Source organism: Halichoerus grypus, chromosome 3 (assembly GCF_964656455.1).
Source record: "Halichoerus grypus chromosome 3, mHalGry1.hap1.1, whole genome shotgun sequence".
NCBI lineage: Eukaryota > Metazoa > Chordata > Mammalia > Carnivora > Phocidae > Halichoerus > Halichoerus grypus.
The window spans coordinates 168,451,565-168,467,464 of NC_135714.1; the positions used below are offsets into that span (position 1 = coordinate 168,451,565).

The following is a 15,900-nucleotide window of genomic DNA, read 5'->3' on the forward strand; positions in this document are numbered from 1 at the left end:
TCAGTGGTGTGCTGGATCTGGATCACACCAGGAAGAGTGAAATTTTGTGCATCTCTCCCCAACCCCCTGTCAATGATGCCACCATGATAGCTTGAAACTGACCACTGTGGAAGTATTTACATCACAGATATCAGCAAATATTACAAATCAGAGCTTTTTTTCCCTGCTGAAGAGTGATTAACATTGACCAGCACACCTCTGGGTACAATGAGTTATTAAAATAATCTTACTACTTCTTAGTGATTTTTAAATTTTTCAAAATATAAAAAAATTGAAGTTCTATCTTTATCTAATTTTTCAGATTTTTTTTTCACAAAGCATCCTGTATATATGTCTTGCTGGGGTAATGAAAAAAAGTAAAACATCTCTAAGAAAGATATAAGCAAACATCAGGTTTTATTTGGCTTTTGAGAAAACCTGGTTTATTTGTGTTGGGAGAAATTCTGGACTTCCTATTTCTTGCATAATTTCAGGAGAAAGTATCTTCAAATCATATATGACATCCTCTATGCAATAAGAAACTTCCTGCCTCTTCTCAAAAAAGATAACATGTTTCATAACTGCCAGAATACCTACATTTGCCTCATTAAATTTTAGTTGTTGAACCACAATTTTGGTTTCTACTTGTGTAAAAATAAATCTGGATTAAAAGTGGTTATGCTATCACCTTGAAAGTCTCTATGATTTGAGCAAGCCTTTGCACCCATAACCCAGGGTGTAATGTAATCACATTTTCTGAACTCCAAATCAGGACATGTGGTCATACAAATATGGAAGGCCATCGGATCAGGATGTTTGACTTCAGTTCTGTCATTAAGATTCTGGGCTTTCTATCATTCTAACCACTGTACCAGGCAACAAAGACTACTTTTTCTTCATTAATCACATAGGAATGTTCTGTTAACCTTAATCCTTGGAATGATTATTTTAAAATAACTTCCAATTTTTTATTAAAAAGTAAAATATAAATAGATGTGAAGAAATAAGTAAATAAGATCATCCATCCATAACTTCACGACACAGACACTAACAGTTCAATAAATAACTTTTTAGCTTTTTTTGTGTGTATTTACATTTTCTTTTCAAAATAATATTAGATCATATACACTGGATTTTTAATGAGGTATAGTTGGCACACAATGTTAAATTAGTTTCAGGTGTACAAGATAGTGATTTGACAAGTCTATATTTTATTCTATGCTCACCACAAGTGTAGCTACCATCTGTCACCATACAATGCTATTACAGTATCATTGACTATATTCCCTATGCTGTGCCTTCCATCCCTGTAATTTATTCATTCCATACATATACACTGTTTTAACTGGTCTTTTCCACATGAGATCCTATCATTAATTTATTTCAATGTCATTTAATTTTCTTCAAATGTGTTATTTTTGTAGCTATATAACATTATATACCTGTAATCAGATTAATTTCACTCATTCTCCCACTGTTAAATATTTGGATTGTCTGCAATTCTTCCATATAGTAAACAATGATGTGGTCATCATCCTAGTAAATCTTTGCATATATCTCTGTTCCTTTCTTTGGGATAAATCTTAATCATGTAATTCCAAGTCAAAAATTATGAATACTCTTCAAACATGTTTTGCTTATTATCTTTATGAAAATTGGTTATTCATGTAGAAACTTTATATTTTACACAGAAATACATTTTAAGTATATTAAAGACAAATGTAAAAAGTAAAACTTTTGATCTTAGAGAAGATTTATGAAAATACCTTTTATAACATCAGGTTCGGGAAAAGAGAATAATACAATCAACAAATATAATAATAAATACTTTTCAGTATATTAAAATGTAAAACTCTTGTAAAACAAAAGACACTATAAAAGACAAAGGACAGACTGGGAGAAAATGTCTGCAACCTATAGAATACAAAAGAGTTGGGATCCAGAACATAAGAACACTTTATAAAAGGAAAAATATAAGCAATACAGTAGAAAAATGGGTAGAGAATACGAAAGGCAAGTCAAAAAGAAAGGGAATCTGAATGGTTAATAAACTTAGGAGATGAGCTCAAATTTACTGGTAATAAACAAAATGTAAATTAAACTAACAAACTGGATCACATCCATCAGAGTGGCAAAAATTTTAAAGTCTGACATCAAATTTAACAAGAATGTGATATAACTGGGACTCACATATTGCCAATGAGAAAGTAAATTGGTTCAAACATATGGAGGAGCAATTTGGTGATATTTATGAAAGCTACAAAGAGCCACCTCATTCAAGGTCAAGCCTTTCCCACAGTTGCTCATATCCAGTGACTAAGAGAAGTGGGTATATAAACATTTAACCTTTTGGGTCCAACCCTGGTTGACTCTGACAGGTGATTTTAGTTAGCTCCAAAGTTCCCCGTAGGGTTGGTTGAGGCTGATGCAGCTTGACTTCCTCTTCCCTTCCACAGATACCAAGAGCATTCCCTAATTAACATTCTGCAGCCTGAACTCTGATTCAGGGTCTGTTTCCTGGAGAACCCAACCTATGAGGCTGGTATCAGGAGTGAGATGACAAAGGTAATATGGGGTTTTGGAAATGAATCACTTGCCACCTGGCTAGCAGTGAGGAGCTCCTCATCAGTGGTAAATTGAGCACAAATAGTCCCTGGCCAAACTGGCTACCTATAGTGGACTGAATAGTGTTCTCCCCCACCACCCATGTTCATGTCCATCTAGAACCTCATGTCCTCTAGACCTTATTTGGAAATTTGGTCTTTGACTTTTTGACACCATACACACAAAAAAATTCAAAATGGATGAAAGACTTAAATGTGAGACAGGAAACCATCAAAACCCTAGAGGAGAACACAGGCAGCAACCTCTTTGATATCAGCCATAACAACTTCTTACTAGACATGTCTCTGAATGGAAGGGAAACAAAAGCGAAAATGAACTATTGGGACTTCACCAAGATAAAAAGCTTCTGCACAGTGAAGGAAACAATCAACAAAACTAAAAGGCAGCCTACAGAATGGGAGAAGGTATTTGCAAACGACATATCTGATTAAGGGTTAGTATCCAAAATATATAAAGAACTTATCAAACTCAACACCCAAAAAACAAATAATCCAGTTAAGAAATGGGCAGAAGACACAAACAGACATTTTTCCAAAGAAGACATCCAGATGGCTAACAGACACATGAAAAGATGCTCAACATCACTCATCATCAGGGTAATATAAATCAAAGCTACAATGAGATACCACCTCACACCTGTCAGAATGGCTAAAATTAACAACACAAGAAACAACAGATGTTGGTGAGGATAAAGAGAAAAGGGAACCCTCTTACACTGTTGGTCGGAATGCAGACTGGTTCAGCCACTCTGGAAAACAGTATGGAGGTTCCTCAAATGGTTAAAAATAGAACTACCTTATGACCTAGTAATTGCACTTCTAGGTACTTAACCAAAGGATACAAAAATACTGATTTGAAGGGATACATGCAGCCCAATGTTTATAGCAGTATTATCAAGAATAGTCAAATTACAGAAAGAGACCAAACGTCCACTGACTGATGAATGGATAAAGAAGATATGGTATGTACATACATACATACACACACATACACACAGTGGAATATTATTCAGCCATCAGAAAGAATGGAATCTTGCCATTTACAATGACATGGATGGAACTAGAGTGCATTGTGCTAAGCGAGATAAGTCAGTCAGAGAAAAGACTAATACCATGTGATTTCACTCATATGTGGAATTTAAGAAACAAAACAGATGAACATTGGAGAAAGAAAAAAAATAGAGGGAGGCAAACCATAAGAGAGACAGGTAACTATAGAAAACAAACTGAGGGTTGATGGAGGGAGCTGGGTGGGGGATGGGCTAAATGGGTGATGGGTATTAAGGAGTGCACTTGTTATGATGAGCACTGGGTGTTACATGTAAGGACGAATCACTAACTTCTACTCCTGAAGCTAATATTACCCTGTATGTTAACTAACGAGAATTTAAATAAAGACTTGAAACATTAAAATTTTTTTTTAAAAGGAAATAGGGTCGGGGCACCTGGGTGGCTCAGTCATTAAGCGTCTGCCTTCAGCTCGGGTCATGATCCCAGGGTCCTGAGATCGAGCCCCATATCGGGCTCTCTGCTCCGTAGGAAGCCGGCTTCTCGCTCTCCCACTCCCCCTGCCTGTGTTCCTGCTCTCACTATCTCTCTCTCTGTCAAATTAAAAAAAAAAAAAAGGAAATAGGGTCTTTGAAGATGTAATTAGTTAAGAATTTCAAGATATAATTATCTTAGATTTAGGATTCCTTTAAATCCAATGACTGGCATCCTTATGAGAAAAGGGGAAACATGCAGACAGAAAGAAATAGGGAAGTAGGCACATGAAGATGGAGGCAGAGCGTGAAGTCATAAAACCACAAGTCAAGGGATGTCAGGAGCCGCCAGAAACAGTAAGAAGAAGGAAGAATTCTCCCCTAGAGCATTCAGAAGAAGCATGGCTCTACTGAACCTTGATTTCAGACTTCCCAGTGTCCAGAACTATGAGAAAATAAATTTCTGCTGTTTAAGCCACCCAGTTTATTATGACAGCCATAGGAAACTAATGCTTGGTCTGGCTGTTAAAACTTTCACCAGTAGCAAATTGAAATGGTACACCAGTGGAAGGACATGCAGTAGCTGGTATTAAGTACCAGATGTGTCCAAAGTTTGGAGAAAATAGTAACTATAATGTAATTCAGTAGCTATTACTAAGATAGGTTGACACTCTGGAAAAGATAATGAAAACCTGAAAGCAATTTACAGGCAAATGAGAGCCAAATGTGGAAGCAAGAGGACCTCCCTGAAGCGTACCAAGAGGGTCTCAAATGCTAGATAGAGAAGGCACAGAAAGCTGACTACCAGGCTCAGGACCTAATTGTGAGAACAGCAAACCTCCAAAAAAGAGGAAACTTCCAGCTAAGGACATCTGAGTTGATTTCAGCTCCCCCTTCCAATTCCTAACTCCCCAAGCTCTCTGGGCCTACAGAAGTGGGCCACCCCTCCCTATTAATAGCAGCAACCCCCTTACTTGAAGACAGTGTTGAGATCTCTACCCACAAGGTATGTATCCCCATCAGAACCTACCCCTACCTCACCTATTGACCTCAGCCTATAACTAGGGTTAAGCTTCAGCACATCCCAGATGTTGAGAATACAGTGTGAGCCCACATCCCGCACTTTCTTACAGGAGTGATTCCTGACAGCACACCCAATAAACCTCCAGGAAGTCAATTTCTGTCTCAGGACCTCTTCTGGGAAATTCTACCAAAGACAATAACTTATTGTCACCATCCCAGGGTTTGGCTATTTGCATACGACTTCATGTTTTTAAATAAGTTTCAATGTATTAAAAGAGGAAATTGGGAAGCAAGGGTGGTGAAACTAATATCTCTAACTTTGTCCACAGCAGATCTGACAGCTCTGAAATCTCCATAAATTGTCTTAAACTCTCTGGGCTTCCAGTTTTATTAATGAATTTCAGAATATTTCACCTGTTATAGCTGCACACAAGCTTACAATTTGCTAATTGAAAGACTGCCTAAAACTAAAAGCAGGCTTTGCACACCACAGCCTTCTTGCATATTGGAAACAAAGGGCTCTCAAGGGATTTCAGGTTTAGAAAGTCACATTCATGCTTGGAAATTTATAGGTTTAGCATTTTCCATTAGGTCATTTCATATCTTTAGGTTTTAGATCAGAGGATTGAGAATACGCAGGCATGGTCATGGAACATTAACTGGAAATAATGAAGCTTTCTTGAGTACCTCTGCGCCATTCCAAGGGAGATACTTGATTTAAAGTCCATGCAAAGTACGCTGTGCCTTTCCAAATTAGATTATTTGAGACTAAATGTGAAGAGTTAAATAATTCTTACTACAACAGAAAACAAATTCTCATGGTGATATGACCCAGAGAAGAACTAGCAGTGATGCTTCTTTAAGCTGAAAGGCACTGATGACCTTGAATTTCAGTTAAAGCAGAAAGAGCTCCACCTAAGTGAGAGCAGACATTGCTCCAGGGGCTTCCACTCAAGCCACAACTGAATTGTGGCTCATCCAGTTGTTCAGGGTGCATCCAAGTGTAGCTGGTACACAAACAGAGGAAGTGGGATTTATGTTTGTTTAAGGAGTTAGTCTCAGCCAGTGCTAATTTAACTTCCTTTATGCTCACAAAATGAACAGAGAAGTCAAGATATGGGGACAAAGTCATGTGAAGTCATAGTCTTCAGCACCCAGTCTAGCATCTTATTATTGTTAAAGCAGTACAGATGCATTGGCATGAAAAGAGTAAACCTTAAGAGCTAAGGCAAAAGGACTTCATTCTATGAAACCATCATGAAAGTGAAAAAACAACCACAGAACAGAAGAAAATATTTGCAAATCACTTATTGGATAAGGGACTGATAACCAGAATATACAAAGAACTCTTAGAATTCCATAGTAAAGAAACAAATAACCTAATTAAAAATGAGCAACATCTTTCAGTAGTTACTTCTTCAGAAAACGTATATGAATGGCCAATAAACACATGAAAAGATGTTCAACATCATTAGTCATTTAGAAAATGCACATCAAAACCACAGTGAGCTATCACTAGGAAGGTAGAATCAAGAAGACAGATATAACAAATGTTGGTGAGGATGTGGAGAAATTGGGAGCCCTGTATATTGCTGATTAAAATAGAAAATGGTGGTGTGGCTTTAGGAAGCATTGTGGCAGTTCTTCAAAAGGTTGATCGAATTACCATCTGACCCATCAACTCTACTCCTTCATATGTACCCAAGAGAAATGAAAACATATGTCCACACCAACACCTATACACAAATGTTTATAATAGTCAAAAAGTGAAAACAACCTAAATGTCTATTAACTGATGAATGGATAAGCAAAATGTGGTATATCCACACAATGGAATACTATTCAGCCATAAAAAAAATTATGAAGTACTGATAGAGCATGCACAAACCTTGAAAACAGATGCTAGGTGAAAGAATGCAGTCATAAATGACAACATAGGGGCGCCTGGGTGGCTCAGTCGTTAAGCGTCTGCCTTTGGCTCAGGTCATGATCCCAGGGTCCTGGGATCGAGCCCCGCATCGGGCTCCCTGCTCAGGGGGAAGCCTGCTTCTCCCTCTCCCACTCCCCCTGCTTGTGTTCCTTCTCTCACTGTGTCTCTCTCTGTCAAATAAATAAATAAAATTAAAAAAAAAATAAATGACAACATACTATATGATTCCATTTCTATGAAATGTTCATAGTGAGCAAATCTAATGAGACAGAAAGTAGATTAGTGGTTGCCTAAGGCTAGGGGATGGGTAATAAGCAGAGAATGCTAATGAATATCTGTTTCTTTTTGAGGAGGAAAATTTTCTAAATTTAGATTGTGATGATGGTTGCACAAATCTTTCAATATATTAAAACCATTGAATTGAATTGTTTACTCTAAATGGGTGAATTTTATGATATGCAAAATTATATCTCAAAAAGATACAAAAAAAATTTTTTTTTAATTAACTTCATTAAGACTGCTCTATTCATTTTTTCTCTAAGCTTAGGTCAGAAATGGAAAGGAGCCATTCATTCTTAGTCTCCTGGGGGAAAACCTGCATGTTATTCTATAGCTGATCTGAATTTTAGTTCATCTATGTATATTTTTCATGCAGGCTAGAGCTATATAAACAACAACTTCCTAACTAGAAAGTATATAAGGATAGGAAATGAATGCGGAAGAGCTTTTTGAGTACACTTACTTAGCTTGATGATACTATTGCCATAACACTGAAGATCTGTGGATCTGCTTATTTTCTGTTCTGTATCTTTCATTGTCTTTTTGGTGGATAATATTATTTTTCAGTAAATATTGCCTCACTTCCAAACCTGTCCCACCTCACTCCTAGGAGAAGTGTATTTCCCAATGAAATTGGATTTGCTTGGGTGACTTGCTTTGGCTTGGTAGTGAGGGAAGTAGTGACTCCTGCTAGTTTCAAATGGGTGCTTGAAGAAGCTTCAAGATTTTCTGCCAACCTTCTAGTAACTTTCCAACAATGGAAGTGAGCATTCCAGAGAAAAAGTGTCTCTTTCAGCTTGAGTCCCAGAGGAAAAACACATGGAACAGAACTGAAGTGAACATCAGCCCGAAGCACAGCTACCTGACTGTCCATGACCTTCAAGGGAGAAATAAATGTTTGCATTCCACTGATTTTTTGTTTTACACAGCTTATCATCATGAAAGCTGACTAACGCAATTGTCATTTTATTCATTGAGAAAACATATTTCGAGCACTACCATGCATTAGATTCTGTGGCTATTCTTTAATATACAAAACTTCATCTCTTCTATTGTCAAGCACCTTATAGGCTAGAAGGTAAAATACAAAAAGACACAAATAAACAAAATACAAAATATGTAGTGAGCGATATGAGAGATATAAAACATAATAAGAGGTTTTGAGCAGAAAGATTTTTTTTTTGAAAAAGAGCACAAGCAGGGGGGAGAGGCAGAGGGAGAGAGAAAGGGAGAAACAGACTCTCTGCTGAGCAGGGAGCCCAATGTGGGGCTTGATCCCAAGACCCTAGGATCATGACCTGAGCTGAAGGCAGACACTTAACCAACTGAGCCACCCAGGCGCCCCTGAAAGAGATTATTTCTGACTCAGAGGGATCACAGAGCTTCTTGCAAGAGGTGGCATCTCCATAATCAGTTATTTTAGGAGATGAAAATTCAATTGTATATAGACTGAAAGCAAAAGATTTTACATATATATATATATATATATATATATATATATATATATAACAACATAATATATTTACTTATCAGCATAGATCAGCATAAAGGTAAAATACAATGAAGACTAAGGTGAAGGTAATTTAATATGCTGATTTAATGTCATAGAATGAACCTTAATACACTGTAGATTTCCAGTTGTTTACAAATATTTTCTTCTTAATTTTTTTTGTAGGTAAACTACTTTCTCTTTCCTTTTCTTTCTTTCTTCTCTCCCTCTCTCTCTCATTCAATTATTTAAGGCACACTCACACCACAGAATACTTCCAGAGGTGAGGGAATTACTTTTCCCTGAGCACAGAAGTGCTTCATGGAGAGTACATAAATCAAGTTCACTTGCATAGAGATGACAACCCCACTTGAGGGAAGAGTTCAGAGGAGAGCAGGGACCATCAGAAAGCTGTCTCCACTGATTTTAGTATTGGAAGAGGCCTTTACTACTTTAATCCCACTCCATCATTGTACAGGTGAGGAACAGAGGCACAGACAAGCTGAGGGATTCATTCAGTCACACAGCCTGTTACATGGCAGCCATGGGACCTGGGAGCAGGCCTCTTGATTCTCCATTCTGTTCTTACATTTATTTGTCATAACCCCAGTCAGTTTTTTTTTTTTTTTTTTACCTTGCCTGTGGTGAGTTCAATTTAAAAACTGAATGTAAAAGTTAGTAGTTTGAGGCGCAAGTCACAAGTACCTATAGGCTCTGGACAGTTTACATAAGCCTGGAAAAAAGAGGGCAACTGTGACTTCACATGGGTGGACTGCAGTCATACAGGCATAAGGGCCCACTGTGGCCAGAACTTACAAATTTTTTCAAGATTGGATAATGTTCTGAGACAAGATTATTGAGTGGGGAAGACCTTTACAAATAGAGGGGATAGTGTGGGTAAAAACAGAGAAATGGGGATATGTACTTAAAGAAAAACCAGTGGTCTTATTTGAGGACATATGAAGAGTGTCTCTTAGTCAAGATAAGAATGTGGATCCTATAGCCCATACTGAGATAGGGATGAATTCACCCAAGCAAGCACAAGTGTGCTGAGAGGTCCACACCCAAGGACTAAGCAAATTGTTCTTCTCACTAGGTGCCACTGTAGGACAGAGAAAAACTAGAGCTCTTGTGCTTTCCCCGAATGCTACTTCTGCCCGGACTGCGATGCTAGACAAGCCTCTGGAATTTACATTATCCTTCAAAGTAGGAAGAAGTGGGCAGGGAAACCCTAAAATGACTAAAAAACCCTTATGGCAATAGGTTTACTTGAAACTGACTACATTTTTAAAAATCACATTCTCATTTTTTTATTTTAATCCATTGTAGTTAACATACAGTGTTCTATTAGTTTTGGATGTACAATACAGTGCTTCAACAATTTCATACATCATCTTGTGCTCATCACAATGCACTCCTTAATCCCCATCACCTATTTCACCCATGCCTGCCCCCCCAACCTCCCCTCTGGTAACCATCAGTTTGTTCTCTGTAGGTAAGAGTCTGTTAAGGTAGAGGAAGGTGGCAGCAGAGTAGAATGACCCTATACTCATCTTGTCCCATGAACACTACTAGATAATGATCAAATCATCTTAAATAACCCAGAAATCAACCTGAAGACTGACAGAACAAAATCCACAACTAAAGGGAGAAAAGAAGCCACACTGAAGAAGATAGGAAGTGTGGAGATGTAGTTTAGGAGAGAAATTGATCTTGAGCTTTGCAGAGGGGAGAGAGAGCCATGGTTGCAGAGAAGGGCAAGAGAGAGAGGAGCACACAGGGGAACACACAAAGAGACCATTTCCCCAAAGCCATTGGCTTGAAAAATGAGAGGAGCTGAATTATACGAGTTATTGCAACCAGTGGGGCTTAAAGCCTGAAGTTTTAAAGGTCAGTGGGATTGGCTTAGATAGAGCCTGGAGGGCACTGACCAACTCCTAGAGAGAGGCAGGCAACCAACCACAGTTGTACAGCATGGAAATAGCGATCTGAAGAGCACCTAGGGCACACAGTGGAGAGATTATTTGCTCTTCTTGGAGCATATCCCTGAGAGGCAGCATTCATGGAGACACCTCTCCAGGGACAAACAAGCTGGCTGGTGCTATTTCCCTCCCTGGCTTCTCAGCATAAACACAGAGCCACCTGTGGGAAGCACTGTAGCACCGACCCTGGCTACCTAACTTTACACCAAGTGCCACACCTCTGTGCTCTGGTGGGACTGCCTTTTTCAGAAAAGCTTACCAATCCCAGTGCAGTGGGCCCCTTCCACAGAAGACCAGCATAAACCCCTGGCCACACCATGTCTCCTGACCAAAGAGTTCTATAGGGCTTCAGTTCTAGTGGAAGGAGTATCTGGTCTTATTTAACAAGCAGACCAGAGCACATTTAGTTAAAACTCACCACATTCAGGCCAGGGACCAAACACTGCCCACTGCAGGCAAGGAGAGCCTCTGCAGACAACTGGCCAGAAGGAGAGAATAGTCAGAACATAATACCACAGCTCAGGCAGCACACATGGCAGACACTCCCTGAAGTGCCAAGCCCTGGGGACTCTATGACCTCTCCTTCATAAGGCAATTACTTTTAGGAGAAAGAGCTGGCTTTTCTGGCTCCCAGCTTTTCTAACACTCAGAAGAAGGCAGGGACTTAGACAAAATGAAAACATGGAGGAATTTATACCAAATGAGAGAACAAGATAAGGTCACAGCCAGAGATCTAAGTAACAGATATAAGTAATATGCCTGATGGAGAATTTTTTTTTTTTTTTTGGAAAGGGAGAGGGAGAGAGACAATCCCAAGCAGGCTCCATGTCCAATGCAGAATGACACATGGTTTGATCTCACAACCCTGAGACTACAACCTGTGCCAAAATCAAGAGACAGACACTCAACCGACTGAGCCAATCAGATGCCCTGAAGCCTGAGGGAGAATTTAAAGCAGCCATCATAAAGATACACACTGGGCTTGAGAAAGGAATAGAAGACACCAGTGAGACCCTTACAACAAAGATAAAAGAGTTAAAAAGAATTAATCAGAGATGAATAAAGTAACAAACAAGATCAGAAACACTTGATGGAATGAACAGCAGGTTGGAAGAAGCCGAGGAATTAGTGACCTAGCAGATAAAATAATGGAAAAGAATGAAGCTGAACAAAAGAGAGAAAGAAGAATTATACAACACAAGAATAGACTTAGAGAACTCAGTAACTTCATCAAACATAATAACATTTGTATTACAGGAGTTCAGAAGATGAGAGAGAAAAGGGGACAGAAAATGTAGTTGAGTTAATAATAGCTGAAAACTTCCCTAATCTGGGAAAGGAAACAGGCATTCAGCTCCAGGAGGCACAGAGAACTCCTATCAAAATCAACAAAAGCAGGCCAACACCAAGACATATTGTAATTAAATTTGCAAAATATAGTGATAAAGAAAATAATCCTAAAAGCAGCAAGACAAAAGAAGTCCTTAACTTATGAGCGAAAACCCATAAGGTTACCTGGAGATTTCTCAATAGAAACATGGCAAGCCAGAAAGGAGTGGCATGATATATTCAATGTGCTAAATAAGAAAAATATGCAGCCAAGAATACTCTATCCAGCAAGGCTATCATTCAGAATAGAAGGAGAGATAAAGAGTTTCCCAGACAAACAAAACCTACAGGAGTTCATGACCACTAAAACAGCCCTGCAAGAAATATTAAAGGGAACTCTTTGAGTGGAAAAGAGAAACCAAAAGTGACAAAGACAAGAAAGGATCAGAGAAAATCTCCAGAAACAATTACAAAACAAGTAATAAAATGACAATAAATACATATCTATTAACAATTACTTTGAATGTAAATGCACTAAATGCTCCAATCAAAAGATGTAGGGTGTCAGAATTGATTAAAAAACAAGACACATCTATATGCTGCCTACAAGAGACTCATTTTAGACCTGAAGACATCTCAAGATTGAAAGTGAGGGAATGGAGAAATATTTATCATGTAAATGGATGTCAAAAGAAAGCCAGAGCAGCAATATTTATATCAGACAAACTGGATTTTAAAACAAAGACTGTAACAGGAGATAAAGAAAGGGACAATCCAACAAGAAGATATAACAATTGTAAATATTTATGCCTCCAACATGGGAGCACCTAAATATATAAAAAAAAATTAATAACAAACATAAAGTAACTCATTGATAATAATACAGTAATATTAGGGGACTTTAATACCCCACTTTCATCAACGGACAGATCATCTAAGCAGAAAATCAACAAGGAAACAATGACTTGAATGACACACTGACTAGATGGACTTAACAGATATTCAGAACATTCCATCCTAAAACAATCTTTTCAAGTGCACATGGAACATTCTCCAGAATAGATCATATATTAGGTCACAAAACAGGCCTCCAAGATACAAAAAGATTGAAGTCATACCATGCACCATTTTTAAAAAGATTTATTTATTTATTTTAGAGAGCAAGAAGGGGGAGGGGCAAAGTGAGAGAGAGTCTTAAGCAGACTCCACACTAAGTGTGGACCCCGAAGTGGGGTTCAATCTCATGACCCTGAGATCATGACCTGAGCTGAAATCAAGAGCTGGCTGTCCAACTGACAAAGCCACCTAGGCACCCTAACATGCACCATTTCTGACCACAACACTATGAAACTAGAAATCAACCATAAGAAAAATTCTGAAAAGACCACAAATACATGGAAGTTAAACAACATGCTACTAAAAGATGAATGGGTCAACCAGGAAATCAAAGAAGAAATAAAAAAAAATACATGGAAATAAATGAAAATGAAAACATACAGTCCAAACCCTTTGGGATGCAGCAAAAGCAGTCCAAAGAGGGAGGTATATAGCAATACAGGCCTACCTCAAGAATCAAGAAAAATCTCAAATAAACAACTTAATTTTACACCTAAAGAAACTAGAAGAAGAACAACAAATGAAGATTAAGCCAGGAGAAGAAAGAAAGAAGAAAGAAAAAGAAAGAAGAAAGAAAGAAAGAAAGAAAGAAAGAAAGAAAGAAAGAAAGAAAGAAAGAAAGAAAGAAAGAGAAAGGAAGAGAAAGAGAGAAAGAAAGAGAGAGAGAAAGAAAGAAAGAAATTGAAGAGGACACAAAGAAATATAAAAACATTCCAATGTCATGGATTGGAATATTTTAACAAACATTATTAAAATGTCTACACTTCCCAAAGCAATCTACACATTTAATGCAATCCCTATCAAAATATCATCAGCATTTTTCACAGAGCTAGAACAAACAATCCTAAAATTTGCATGAACTCACAAAAGACCCCAATATAGCCAAAATTACCTTGAAAAAGAAAAGCAAAACTGGAGTCTTCATAATTCCAGACTTCAAGTTATATTACAAAGCTGTAGTGATCAAAACAGTATGGTACTGGCACAAAAATAGACACATAGATCAATGGAGCAGAATAGAGTATCCAGAAAAAGCCACAACTCTATGGTCAATTAGTCTTCAACACAGCAGGAAAGAATATCCAATGAGAAAAAACAGTCTCTCCAACAAATGGTATTAGGAAAACTGGACAGCCACATGCAGAAGAATGAAACTGGCCCACTTTCTGTCACTATACACAAAAATAAATTCAAAATGGATGAAAGACCTAAATTTGAGACCTGAAACCATAAAAGTACTTTAAAAAAAAGCACAGGCAGTAATTTCTCTGAATTGACCAAAGCAACTTTTTTTCTGGATATGTCTCCTGAAGCAAGGGAAACAAAAGCAAAAATAAACAATTGGGAATACACCAAAATAAAAAGCTTCTGCACAGAGAAAGAAATAATCAACAAAACTAACAGGAAACCTATGGAATATGAGAAGAAATTTGCAAATGACGTATCTGATAAAGGGTTAGTATCCAAAATATATAAAGAACTTATAAAACTGAACACACCAAAAATTAATAATCCAATTAAAAATGGGCAGAAGACATGAAAAGACATTTTTCCAAAGAAGACATCCAGATGCCAACAGACACATGAAAAGATGCTCAATATCACTCATCAACAGGGAAATGCAAATCAAAACCACAATGAGATATCATTTCACACTTGTCAGAATGGCTAAAATCAACAACACAGGAAACAACAGCTGTTGGCAAGGATGCAGAGAAGGGGAAACTGTCTAACACTGTTGATAGGAATGCAGCCACTGTGGAAAACAGTATGGAGTTTCCTCAAAAAGTTAAAAATAGAACTACCCTGGGATCCAGCAATCCCACTATGGGGTATTTACCCAAAGAATACAAAAATATTAATTCAAAGGGATACATGAACCCCAATGTTTATAGCAGCTTTATCTATAATAACCAAATTATGAAAACAGCCCAAGTGTCCATTAACTGATGAATGGATAAAGGAGTGGTATATACATATATATATACATAGGTATATATATGTATACCTATGTATATGGATGTACATATACGTATATGTGTGTGTGTGTATATATATATATACACACATATGTATATGGATAGAGGCTAGAGAGTATTATGCTAAGCAAAATGAACAAATGAACAAAGGGGGAAAAAAGAGACAGAGAGGCAAACCAAGAAACAGACTCATAAACTATAGAGAATAAACTGATGGTTACCAGAAGGGAGGTGGGTGGAGGGATGGGTTAAATAGGTGATGGGTTTAAAGAGCGCACTTGTAATGAATACCAGGTGTTGTATGGAAGTGTTGAATCACTGTATTGTACATCTGAAACTAATATTATGCTATATGTTAACTAACTGGAATTTAAATAAAAACCTAAAAAAATGGAAATGTGATTTTAAAAATTACATCACAAAAAGATTTTTAAAGAGAGTCAGTTTCTCTTTCTCTCTCTTTTCTCCTTTGCTCATTTGTTTTATTTCTTAAATTCCACACATGAGTGAAATCATAACGGTATTTGTCTTTCTCTGACTGACTTATTTCACTTACCATTCATTATACCTTCTAGTTCCAGCCATGTCATTGCAAATGGCAAGATTTCATTCTTCATTATGGCTGAGTAATATTCCATTGTATATACATATACCACGCCTTCTTTATCCATCCATCCATTGATGGACAC

General features: G+C 37.5%; 1 non-coding gene across 1 annotated transcript in view; it reads right to left on the reverse strand.

Moving 5' to 3' along the window:
• The window catches only part of LOC118542296 (uncharacterized), a 97,054-nt gene that overhangs the window by 12,160 nt on the left and 68,994 nt on the right, over window positions 1–15,900 (reverse strand). The window lies entirely within an intron of this gene.